Source organism: Nothoprocta perdicaria, unplaced genomic scaffold, assembly GCF_003342845.1.
Source record: "Nothoprocta perdicaria isolate Ctin4 unplaced genomic scaffold, notPer1 scaffold_159, whole genome shotgun sequence".
NCBI classification, from domain to species: Eukaryota; Metazoa; Chordata; class Aves; order Tinamiformes; family Tinamidae; genus Nothoprocta; species Nothoprocta perdicaria.
In genome coordinates this window covers 1,123,718-1,137,701 of record NW_020454749.1, presented here as the reverse complement: position 1 = coordinate 1,137,701, position 13,984 = coordinate 1,123,718, and positions in this window count along the sequence as shown.

The following is a 13,984-nucleotide window of genomic DNA, read 5'->3' as shown; positions in this document are numbered from 1 at the left end:
GGAATAAAAACTAGTGCTGTCTGGAAGGAAGAGCCTGACCAGTTCTGTGGGCTTTCACTCTGACTGTTGCTAATTCTCATGCACTTTTACAGTATGTGTCTTAGTAAAGTGCTTTAGCCACTTGGGAGAGTTCTAGAGAAAGATGACATTTCATGGAAGATCCTAGAAAGCATTATGAATTTGGATAAATCGAAGCTATGAATATCTACATTCAGAGATGAATGTATGCCAAGGATAATTCATTTAAGAATTTCTTACATATGTTTCTTGGCTTATGCCAAGAATATTTACACCGATTTTAGTCTTTTGTTATGGAATTCATTTGTAAACCTATTTTGCCCCATTTTTATTTTAGCAAAAAAAGTTAAAATCTTTTAAGTATGTTCAGTGGTGGCGGAGTGTTTTATATATAAAACATTTGATATATGTAAATACAAACAAATAAAATGTACTGTTTACATATATGAATGAACAGGTATATCAGTGCTAAGTACAGAGAAAACAAGAAATAGGACAGTGTTTGTCAGGGATAGAAGGGGGGACAGGAGGAGCTTCAACTAGTTTTTAGCTAACCAGACTCTTGAATCCTCCTTCAGCTTTTGCAAGTCAAAAAATTATTCACTAAAACCTCCTACCGACATTGTGATCTTTTTTCTAAAAATAAATAATAAAAAAAGAAAACGTTTAAGTATTTTTCTTCTTAGTAGCTCTAGAAATACAGAAGTTGGGGGCTGTACCAGAGAAGCTGTATGCAAAGAGAGATTCTTGCTGCTCCACCAGCTAATCAGTTGTCTTTCTTACCGAGCCACAAGTGCTTTTGCAAGGTGTTTACCAGTATGAAGTGCATTGGAGAAGACATCTGTGTGAATGACAGGTAACGGAGATTAAAATGAGAATACATGCATAGACTGAGTGCTTGGTGAAGATGTACACAGGTGGTGAAGAGAAGGGTGTTTGTTTCCTATCCAGCTGTCATCAGTGACTTGATGAGCAGATGCCCTTGCAGTCGTTCTTGTGTCGTTTACTCACCCTCTGTAGGAGATGACCAAACCCAAATCAGATGGCAGGGCAGGAGTTGGAGTTGCCAACTGACTAAATAGGAACAATAGTAACAAACTTGCTCCCCTTTTTCAGTATAAAAGGATGTAGATTGCAGCATGAAATCCAGGCACAGCCACCTTCTCCTCCCCGAGCGGCCAAGCCTAGAGACGATGCTTGGAGGGAATACATAGTATAAGGCTGATATCAGCAGCCCTCTCCTCTTCCTTTGTCCTTTTATAGCTTTACAAGCTGGAATTGTAAAAGGATGAAAAATTGGCTGCTGCCACCTAGAGAGATGGGTGAAAAGCTGAAAGGCCTGAAATCTCAGGTTAGTCTCTTGTTATGAGGGCAAACAACTACTGTTTTGTGGGTGAGCTGTTAGCCTTCTGTGGGTAACACCTACCAGTTCACTTATATTTTCAGATACCACAGTGTTATTTGGAATATAGCACTAAATGATGCACCRCTTTACCCTTTGAAGCTTTGATCTTGTGTATTCCTAGCCAAGTTACTCCTGCACTGCCTAATTAAATATCCTCGTTCATTAATTCTCACATTTGCCGCGTCAAAGAATATTCTTGGTCAACATTTTTTTTCTCATCTTACTGAACTGTTTTTGTCRTCCCCTTCCACAGATGAGCTGCTCTCCATCATGGCCCTATGGGCTCTCTGTCCTTTTCAGATCACAGTTTGGGAATTAGTACTAGTGTCTGTGTGGGATTTCAATGAGACAGTACAGAGGGATGAAAAAAGACTGCAGTTTCAGGCCCAAACAACAAGTTTCACTCCTGCAAAGTACCTTCATCTCTAAARTAGATGAGTTTAAATGGATGGCAGCACACAAACCTGCCTGGTTGTTTTGACACATCATCTTGAGTTGTAATTTTTATTTAGCTTCCTCTTTTGAGGAACAGTTTTACATTGCTCCTGGTGGCATGCACAATCCTTCAATAACAGGGAGAAAAAGAGTAAAGCAAGAACAGCTTCTTCTAGAATATCATATTAAGGTAGCATATACAAGGGAATGTAGGTTGCAGTTTAGTTCATTGGGATCAGTGAAAGGACTTTTAAAAATGTTCTGAGGGTTTTCAAATGGAATGTCCTTTTCAAATATTTATGCAAACATATTCAAAAGAATATGTAAAGGTGAGGAGATGAAAACAGGGCAATTGTTAAGCTTGAAATCTAGCTTTTTTTTTTTATTGTAGCTCCTAGTCATGCTTGATCAAGATCTGTGCCGCATTTTGAAAGTTAAGGGAATGACTTTTCATCTTTCAATTTACACAGAGCTGAATTGCACTCCCAGTCATTCATTTTAATAATTTTTGAATAATTATTATAGGTCACTGTTTAAACTCTACTGGTCCCAGGGGAGAGGATCTCCTTTTTCTTCTTTTTTTTTTTTTTTAATTTTTTTTTTTTTTTTCGTCTGCATAGTTTTCACTTATGACGATTATGAAAAAGATCCTCGTTTTCATATAGGAGAAAAGACTATAATTTTGGGATGGAATGAAATTACAATTTGTTCAATCTCCTACATTTGGAGTACTTAAGGAACTACAAGAATTAAATACATTTGGAGTACTTAAGAACCACAGGAATTAAATACTAAAATGCATTTTTCCATCTCTTTGTGAAACTATTAAAAGTTTTAGCTATAGCAAATGCTGTACCTTGTATGTAACAGCTGTATTCTACTGCCAAGATAAATCAGAATTGTTTATGTACATGTCTCAAATTACTGGATGTTTCAAGATTTTAATTAAGATTTTCCTATGTTTTTTTATGTCCACAGATTAATATTTTAGGATGTTAGTGGCTTTCCCAAGTAGTTGCAGTTTATAATTTGGTTCTTTCATCTCCGATAGACTCGTAGAGCAGGTCACCTGTGCCCGAGAGAGCAATGTCTGCTCTCTGCCCGCAAGAAGGATGGGGTTATGACCGTCGTAAGTGGTGACTGTCCTCTTGTTCTCCTTTAGCTTGTCRCATTTAAAAGATGGGATAAAAGTATATGGTATAGAGGACAGACAGACATACTGGCTCCATCTCTCTACCTGCTTGCTATTTCTTGAATATATGTTCTTTTTTTTTTTCCTTGAATGAAAAAGTATAAAAATAAGGTGAGACATGTCCAGTGAAAGGGGGGCAAAGTTTTGTAATCCTTTTAAATAGGAAAAGATGGGTAAATGATTTCTCAGAATGAAAAAAAAAAATCATTTATAGTTGATTGTAAAACCCTGTATTGTGTTCACTGTTCAGTATCTTGATGTTTTTAACTAGTTGTTGCATGTGTGTTTGTCAGAGCTGATACTAAAAAGCACTGGAACAGAAGAACTTGGATAAGTATCTGGGACATTCTGACTCTCACCCTTGATCTGCTCTTCCAGCTCACTTTTCCTATGCCACCTTTCTATTTATTGCTTTTGTTTAGCAACTTTTTGTGCTTCTGTTTTTGCTTGTTTGTTTTTATCAGTTCCGCTTAGGTTGGAGCATTCATTTTCTTGTAGTTAGCATTGATATGAAATTCATGCAAACTCTACCTTCTAAGTCCAGGACAGAAATGTCCTTGAGGCTTCAGATCAGATTGGATGACCCAGCAACATTGGCAGTGTATRGATCTGCTATTAAGTAACAGCACTCTGAGTGTATTTGCTGCCCTGGACAAAACAGGGATGGCAAAAGCGTAGGCAGTTCAGTCCATCTGAGAGGGAGCAGTCTTGTTGGAGCAAGACAGTGACAAACGTGTTCAGCACACAAATGCACGGGCATATGTGTTTGCGMGAGAGAGAAAGAGACAAAACTATTTAAATCACATCAGTGGTGTTGATGTATGTTCATGTATGTATCTATGATATACGTTCACTTTGAAAAGCTTCTTGTTCTTCCAGGTTATGGTACTAGTTGAGGTTTTTCTCTCTTTAAGATATATGTGGATATCTGCATTTAAAAATGTGTTTAGATCAATGGAAAAAGTCATACAGGAAAAATTTACTTGATGAATAAGGGCGTCTACCAGTGAGCTTAGCATACTTCAGTTCAGGAGTCTGACACTGTGTTTTGAGTTTATCTTTCTAGATTTTCTTTTGTCCCTCTGTGCACAATTCCCAAGTCTGTGCAGAGCAGGTTCTTGCCCCTGCTCTTCCCTGCTTTAGTTACCAAGAAGGACTTTGACAGGATTTCCTCCATTACCAGTCCAAAAAGCGAGTAGAGGGGCAGCTCTTTGTGGACTGAATATATATGAAGGGTTTTTGAAGTTCCCTTCAGCCAAGGCCAGTCTCCTCTGATGAGTTATTTTCGCTCCCACAGCACCACGCCCCATTGTGTATGGAAGACGCAGAACAGGTTGGCTTTCCCTCAGGGAAGAGGGTGGATTAAGGGAGCACAGGCTTCYTTCTCCTCATTGGGTGCTGGTGCTGGTTCCCCTTCCCTCCATGCTAGCTGCCTGGCTGATAAATAGCTTTCTTAGAGGGCAAGTGGCACCTAAATTGCTATTAAAGGCTTGGCTTGTCCGCTTTTGCTCTTTGTCCTGCAACAAATAGGAGTAGGTTTTTAGGGACCTCTCTCTGTTTCGATTCCTCAGTGCTCAAGTGTGATGGTGAGTGGAGTCTTCAGATAGAGCCCGATTAAGAGAGTCTCCCGCAAGCCTCAGCACTGCGATTGCAACATCTATCGGTCTCGTCGCTTGGAAAAAAACAWCCGGCACAGTCAGAGCACGGCAGAGAAAACCATGGGGAGATTGAGAACTATCCTTCTGTGCCTTGGTTTTCTTCTAGTCCATGCAAGGGGTGAGTGATATTTACATTTTTTAAAGATTTATTTCTAGGGTGTGATTATTAAAAATGAAAAAAAAATCATCAAAAGTCCCAAGCTCTCAGAAACATGCTTGCTTATTTAGAGATGTGGCTGATTTTTTTTGTTGTTGCTACTGTTTCATAGGACTACTGCTGCAGTGTCTGTTTCTGCAAAGATAAATATCTTTTGGATTATCACTTGTAATAGCCAAAAGGGAAACTGAGGAGTTAATTAGATGGTGGGATTATGTTAAGTTGCAGCTGGCATGTTACCTGGAAATTGTTTATTTTRTTTTCTCATTTTCCCTTTTCTCTTGCTCCCCTAAAACTACTTACAAGCTTGGACTTGAATATAAACATTTTTAATGGAAGGTTTAAAATGAGAACTTCCAGAGATACTTCTAATTTACAAAGAGATTTTTATTGAAATGCTTCAGTTTTTAAGAGCTTTTCTTGTTCAATTGTATTTTGAGATGTATTTGTTATATTGTACAAACAATTGTTCATACAGTTTAAAGACATTTACATTGGGGCTGACAGGCTAATTTATTAACCTAAACAGCTATATTCTTGAATATATATAAAACCTGTATACTGGTATGCCATTTTATTTTTATGTAGGATTCATCCAGAACTCAAAGCWTTTTTTTACATAATTTTTGAAGAATGAAGAACAGTTGGGGAAAACTAGTCTTTTTGCATTGAACCTTTGGTTTAAATTCCAGAGTCATTTTCTTTTAGCAAAACATTCTGCAAAAACTTTTACTGATATCAGAGCAAATARGGCAGTCCTCATCTGAATGTGCTGTATTGTGGCCTTGTAACCTTTTGGTTTTTGTACATGAAGATTATTGTAAATTATTTTGAACTATGAACGACTGTAGGATGAAATCAGTTATTAACTAGTGCTTCCTAAATAGCTGCTGCCGATTTTCCTCTGTTCTACCTCCACTTTAAATGGAATTCCTTGCAGAAGATCAATGTCATGATGGACAGTGAAAAAAAAAATTGCCCATAACTCTCATCATAATTTCCTATACATATATAAAAGCTATTGTTTGGAGGTCTTTAGCAAGCAACACGAGGTAGAAACAGCAGAGCAATAGAGAATGATAGCAGGTACTACGTTATGTTTTAAACAGTGATGATTCACACTGTCCCTCATCACTGGCATGCAGACTTTCTTGTTTGACTCTTATCCTGAATATTTCTATTCAAATAACCTGAGCATGGGCAAACCTATTTCCATACAGTATATTACTTTAATTACAAGGCTAGTCAACTTAAACATTCTTACTTTACACATGTTTGAACTTAGAGCCAGTTCAGGCCCTGCTTTAGGGAACAAGTCTGAGTGCTGCTTTGGTGTTTGAGTACAGTCTTAAGACTGAGGAAACTACTCCATCCATTTTAAAAAAGCAAGTGAATTATTTTTAGTTTAAAGCAACAGTCACTGAATTTTATCATCAAAATATTTACCATGTTATTTTACCATGTTGCCATCAAGGAGACATTCATAGGAACCCCGTCTGACTCCTATATAAGAGATGATATTTGAAAGGCTCAAGAATACTGGTGAAAGGCTGGTCTAAGTCCTCATGATGGAAATGCCTATGATATGGTTCTGCTTTTTATGTGCATTCTTAATTCTGACCTAAGCTGTAGGCATCTCTGATGACTCTTAGAAATGTCTGTATCACCACAGCCAGGCCAGATCATATCAGTTCCCTTACAATCCTGAGTTTCCTTTTTATCAGGGTATTTTCACTTAGTTGACTAGATTAACTTGATGGGCTCTTCTCAACAGAAGTTGCAACTGTTGAGCTGCAACAACCTGTTGCTTGAGTGATTTTGCCCAAATCAAATGTTTAAACAACTTCCTAGAAACGTCTTTCACTGACGTCCATCCTAATGCTTAAAGTCAATTTAGTACAGGTCACCTCAGCTTAAGTACTTTAGTTGTAGCTGTATCTACACTTCCTACTTCTGGTGTGCTGTTATGGTCATGTGTGCAAGGGCCTGTTTCCCCAGTAATCAAGATCTTGCAGCTGCCTGAAACAAGTTGAAGGTCACATTTGGGCCACCTAACTGTTTTCCCTGTGTGTGTATGTGTAGGAGAGAGGTAGTGCAAACTGAGGTCTCTCTTCTGTGTAGAGCTGGCAAGCAACTATGGCTTTCACCCAGGCCTATCTGCTCAGAAATGCTCCCCCAGACTTCCATTATAGACATAAACTYTGTATCCACGTGAAGTAACAAAGACAGTGCAACTGTTGATGATATTACATTAAATTTACTCCATTATGTGTTATGTGCTATTCAGCTAAAAYATTGGTTGTTAGCCAGTAAACCATATACCACCAGACTGATAGATTTTGACTCATGGTAATTGTATTTTCAGATAATTATCTAGGAGCTTTAGAAGGAGAAAATTACAGACCTATTTGTATTTGGGAAAGTAAGTGACTTAGTTTTATGAAAAATGTAGTTTTAACTGGGGCTAAAAGTCAGAAAGGGTGATAAAAAACACAGAGCTGTTTTTATTTCATCAAGCTCCATTCCTTCCTGTCACTTTGTATGKAGATCTCTGTGTACGTGCTGAGGCACTCGTGGTATCAGTAAGGATATACGTAGCAATGAGTCTTCCTGTTGCTGAAGCCCAAACCTCTTTCACTCTGAATATCAGAGTTTCTATCTTCTGTAGGCATGTGACTGCTGTCATCCAAAGGAATGATTGCAGTTTCATAGGCATACCGGAACGAGTTGGAATACGAATAGCAACAGAGCTTTTGCAACATCGGAGCTCAGGAAGAGCTAGTGTGTTTACTCAGCTTCTCTGGTACACTTTTCAGACTTTACTTACTTTGCAAGCCTCGTRGTGGAGCCTAAGCTACCTGTTTTTCATTTACATCTTTCCTGAGCTGCGTCAGGGATTGTTAATCGCTTTCCACCACACAGAGGGTAATAAGTAGATAAGTGCATTCTATAATTATTTTAAGATTGAAAATGAGTAAAAGCATGCCTCTCTGTGTCAATTTGCTCTGTGATTGGTATGAGAGGGATTCAGATTGTTTTGATCACCTTATTTGTTTGACTATGACAGTCTTCCTGCTTCTGCACATGGGAGCTGAACTCTCTGAATGTTAACAGAAAATATGGCTGATATCTGATCTGTATTTATAAGGAGCCCATATTGAATTTCCATGCAATATCTTTCTTGTCATAAGCCAAATAAAACACTCCAATTGAACAAAAATATCGAATGGGTTATGAAAGAGCAGCACCCTAACTTTACTACACAAATTTTGCCTGTCAACAATGCTTTACTGATTTTTTTTTAGCAATTTTTTCAACATGCTAAATCACAGTAACATATTTTCAGAAGGAAACCATGCTCCAGAATAAATGAAAACAARGGCTAGAGTAGGCACTAATATTAGTAGGCCATATAAAGAGAACTCTCTCCTTATCTGCCAGATCTTAAGACATAGTGGTGGAGAAACTAGGCACTTATTGCACACAGGGAATGGTCATAAGTTAAAAGCAACAAAGCTTTCCAGATTCCAGTCTAGAGATAAGTAACTTGTTTTACAAATGGACCATTGGGACTTTAGGGAGTACAAGCTTAGTTACACAGTAGAATGTGAGGTACAAATTTAACTTGATGTTAGTTGCAGAAAATCACTTAGGTTTTACCATTGAATTTGGGGTGAAGACAGCTACATTAGAAGATCTTCTGTGAAGAAYAGAAATAAAGCGTGGCATCTCTCTGATCTCACTGCATTATCTTCAGCTCCCTCTCATGTCGCTAAAGAACCAGCTCAGAAAAGTGTGGATTAGTCATCTCATACTTAAGCCGTAACTGGTCATTCACTGAGCCAAACACAACTGTTTTCCTTGCCATAGTATGAGCGTTCAGTAGAAACACTAACATAGGTCTCTCCTTTGGGTCTGTTTGTACAGCTTTCRTATAACATGACAGTGATTAAACCCAATACCCTCAGACCAAATGACTGAGATGGGCTGACAGCTTCCCAAGCCACTGTGGAGCTTTGGGACTCGTGTGTGGACAGACGCCAGTGCTGCCTGACCCACYCATGCTGCAGCCTGAGCCCCGTTGCCTTGAGACACCAAGGTGAAAATCTTAGCTTCAGCCCTCCACTTCACAGACATGGTACTACTTGATTAAAGAACACAAATCCTTTGCTCTGCCTGTAATTTTACAGGATGCACCAGCTTCTTCAGCACTCACTTTGAAGCAAAATGTTTAAAATTATATATGTTTTGTATTAGGCATGCAAGGCATATCTCACCATAAAGAAGAGCTATGTTTGACCAGCTGTTATCTGTCCATAGCAAAGTAAACACCATAAAAGGTGTTTTCTTTRGTGTTTGATGAGGACATGCAGCACAGAACTAAAGTAATACTGGCACTCTTTTATTAATACACCTTATTTGCAGATATTTTTAAAGTGTTTTAATATGAATAAGTGAGAGAGACTTTTAATTTCCCCTGAATTCAAAACATAAACAGAAGTGGCTTAGAAAAAGGACAAAACTAATAATCAAATCCATATGCTGTGGTTTCTGTACTGGAACTTAGATCTTAATTACAGATTTTCGAGCACACTCATTTTCCATCACTACATCAGGGGATTGTAATGCTGATCATTGTTTACAGAACGAAAGGGGCACAATGGAGAGGAAAAAAAAAAAAAAACCAAGCAGCCTCAACAGGAAGTATGGATTATGACAGTGCTACATCAAAGAAATAATGCCCGTTCATTGACATTTTGTCCAGAGTGTCCACTTTGTGGTGTAAATTTTTATGGTCACCCATAACTTTTCTTATATGAGTAATTTCCTTTAAACAAATAAAATCACTTCCTGAATAAAGTTGACCCAGTAAGCAGATACATTCTGAATCATGTACCTGGGAGAATATATGTTATTCCCTCAATCTGGGAAAAATATGTATCATGACTTSTATAATATACAGAAGTGATCTGTACAAAGGGAAACTTACCTTACCACTTCAACCAAAAAGTAAATTGGAGAAATTCCATGAGCAATTTGACATATTTGACATATATTTAACATACTGTTCCATTTTAGATTTTTTTTACTCTCGTTTGTGAATCACTCATTTCTTCTTGTTTCTCTGTCTGCTTTGTAATCTTTTAAGCTCATTGTGTTCCTAGGAATAAAACAATTCTCTAAGCCTCTATCTCTAAGTTACTTGATTGCCAATTTGCTTGTAACACAGGACTCTCAGTCATTCAGTTTCTGTGAATAAYGGCATTGGCCCATTAATTTAATCATATTAATGGCAGAGGAACAGMATTTATCTAATACACACATACACATTTATAAACTTTAGATATATGCCCAGAAAAATGTCTACATGTTTGTATATGCATACATATGAACACACATTTTCTCACGTATTTTAATACCAGAATATACATATTAAATGCCTGAGTCATGTTATAGGTCATATTAAATGAATGACTCACTTTGGCAATATTTGTGGTAAKGTGGAAAGCAGAGTGAGATTCCTCAGCTCTTGATTTAAGTAGTCTATTGAACAAAATGTTTACTATAAAAAGACTGCTAGWACTGTCTATACCTCTTGAGCTATAGTGCTCACATCTCCATGATGCTCAGCTGCTACATACATTCTTTTGAATATTAGGATGTCTAACTGTAGTCGTTTTCAAAGTCTGTTGTGTTAGTAGTTCCACTGATGACAAATGAGGACGGATCCTGAAAGTCAGCAGTTAGTCTGCTAGGAAGCTTTTTCTAACAACATGCATGCACAGAGTCCCATCTTGTTCCTTACAAATTCTCCTGTAAAGTGGGACCACAGGTGACCTTCCTGTGATCAATCAGTTGCATACTTCGTACATACAACATGCATGCAGAGTGGTAGATCTTCTTAATATTTAGGTGGTGTGTTCAACCGTATGCAAAAGCTGTTGGTGTAGGTGTTTTGTTGACTGCATATTTGGTCTCATTTTCAAACAATTGATATGAACACCAGTTCATATCATGGTGAACATTACATGTGCAAGCACCTGTGAAAGTAACTTTGCAGGAGACTGCCTTGGCAGGGCAAGAGTGGCCTGGGCTCCATGCTACCTTAGCAGGATGTGCCTTCTGTTCAAGGAAACTTTTTAATAGCTGGTTCAATCTTCCTGTGATAAAGAGCAATCTTACCACTCTGTGTATTACAGCAAATGAACTAACCACTAGTCAAGTACACTAGACTAAATAAGATAATAGAAAGCATGAGTGTTAGTGAAAGTAGAACTCGTTCCCAAGTTCGCTACCTGAAAAAATCATGCCTGTAAAAATAAATGTACTCTGAAATTTAAGATGTAATGTATTTTGGTGCTCAGTTTCATAAAAGCCTGTCACATTTCATAGCCATACTCCAGATATCCATGCTCTACTGTCTGGCTGTTCCAGAGAAGTCTAGCATGAGTGACTGAGGCCTGGCCTAAACTTAAAACTTTWCCTAGCACAGTTGCGTAAATTGGTGAAGATTAGGGAATTACATTCCAAATAAGCTTGGCAATGCCATAGAAAGCCCTGCTCTTACTATAATCCATTGTGTTTGAACAACTAGTATAAACATCTTTAAAACAACTCTTCTAGATACAAACTTTATATCTATCTGGAATATAGCTTTCTTAGTGTAGCTTTTTCTCATTTGCAGATAAAGTTTGTTCTGTGACGTCAGAAGCTTATATCCAATTTCTCAGATCACAATGGTTGAGGTTGGAAGGGACATCTAGAGATAATGTAGTCCAACACCCTGCTCAAGCACGGACACCTAGAGCATGCAGCACAGGGTCGCATCAAGATGAGTTTTAAAGATCTCCAGATCACTCTTTACCTTCACCCTACTCCTGCTTAGTAGATATTCAGGGAAATACATGACAAGATCACTTACAGTTTGACTTTCTATTCCTATATATCTCAAAATACTGCTTAAAATAAATGTAACAAGTACTTAAAACAATTCAAACATAATTAAAACTAGAAAAATCAGTACTTAGGAGTGGGCCTACATGCTTTGTTTCTTTTCAAAGRTAAACCAATGGCATTCCATAAACTGATAGAATGAGAGAGCTGAAAGAAAAATAAACTGAAGAGCAGTGGGAGGAAAACAAGAGGGAATAAAGAGGGAGGTGAAGGCACCAGGGTGGGGCCCAGTTGTCAGGGAAATATTATTTAGACAGATCCTGAGGACAGACATCTGGATGGCAGTGACAGAAATAGCCTTGCTATGAAGTAAGGACAGTAACAGCTCTCAAACACTGCAGAAGATGTCCTAAACAAGGACCTTGTTTTGCTTCTGATTTCATTAATCACAATAATTCTACATCCTTTTAATAATATTTCACAAAAATATTGAAAAATCTTTGTGCAAATGTAAAGCAAATGAAGGGCTTTCTCTGAAACTTCTAAAGACTTTCAATAATCTATGWGATTCTGATAATTTTATCATTCCTAACGTGTCTTTTAAATCTCTGTTTACCCTCAGGCCTACTTGCCATGTTCACCCTCAGTGCTACTGTTGCTATTTACCCTCAGTTGTAGTCCCTCAGTATACTCTCAGGCCTGCTCCCAGTCTTTACCCTCAGTGGTACTCGCCCTGCTTACCCTCAGTCCTACTCCACCTGTCTACTCTCAGTGGTATTCCCCCTGTATACCCTCAGCCCTACTCCTGCTGTATACCCTCAGGAGTACTCCCCCTGTTTACCCTCAGTAGCACTCYCTCTGTTAACYCTCAGGCCTACTCCTGCTGTTTACCCTTGGTCCTACTGCCCCTGTTTACCCTCAGTCGTACTCTCATGTATATCCTTGAGTATATTCTCACTTATTACCCTCAGTGATACCTCCATTTTTACACTCAGTCCTTCTCACCCTCTTCACCCRCAGTGTTACTTCTGTGTTTAACCTCAGTCATACTCCCTCTGTTTACCCTCAGTGACACTGCCGTGTTAATCCTCAATCCCACTCCAGCTGTTTACTCTCAGGCCTACTCCAGATATTTACCCTCAGTGGTACTTCCGTTTTTACCCTCAGTCCTACTTTCCCTTTTTACCCTCAGTGGTACTTCCATATTTATCCTCAGTGCTACTCCCCCAGTTTATCCTCAGTGGTACTTTCCTGTTTATCCTCAGTCCTGCTCTCGATGTTTAACCTCAGTGGTACTTCTGTGTTTTCCCTTGCTCCCACTACCCCTGTTTACCCTCGGTCCTGCTTCCCCTGTTTGCCCTCAGTGGTACTTCAGTGTTTACCCGCAGTCTTACTCACAATGTTTGCCCTCAGTGGTATTCCCAAAGTTTACTCTCAGACCTACTCCCGATGTTTACCCTCACTGGTACCTTCGGGTTTACCTTCAGTCCTATTCCCAATGCTTAACYGCAGTGGTACTTCCATGTTTACCCTTGGTCCTACTCCTGCTGTTTRACTGCATTGGTACTTCCATGTTTACTTAAAAACATGGACTTTTTCAGAAGAAATGCCAAAAGTGATGCCAAAAGCATCACATAGTAGGCCAAGTGTTAATAACAGTGCTAAATGTGAGATAATGCCTCTTACATAAATAAATCTCTTCAAAAGTTTGTTCACTGAAGAAAATGAATTCCAAAGAAATAATGTTGTTTTCTCCTTGTTGATTTCTTTTTTTTTTCATTCTCATTTTTATCTGTATATTTCCATCTTTTTTTAATATGGAAGCTGATCAAGAAATAGGGTTTCTTTTAATGTGGATAATGAATTTCTCTCTGTCTGTTTGTTCTGTGAAGAAGCTTTCCTGATTTATTTCAGTTGTCATTTTTTCTTTAGAGTTCCCTAGAGTGACTGCAGTTCCTAATGAGCTAAATTCTCTCTCAGTATCCTTAACATATTATTGTTTTTAGACCTTCCATTTTGCAGATGAAATCTAGGTTGTTCAGCTTTTTAAGTATCTGTTATCTTCCCAGATTAGATTCTTGAAACGTCTAGGTGCAGTGTCAGAAATAGTAATGAGCATTTAAAATGCTGCTCCATGAAACTTTACTCCTTCAATTCATTTGATAGTATTATGCAAAGAAGTCAAGATGTAAGTCTAAGGAATATCTTTGGTTTATTGGAATATC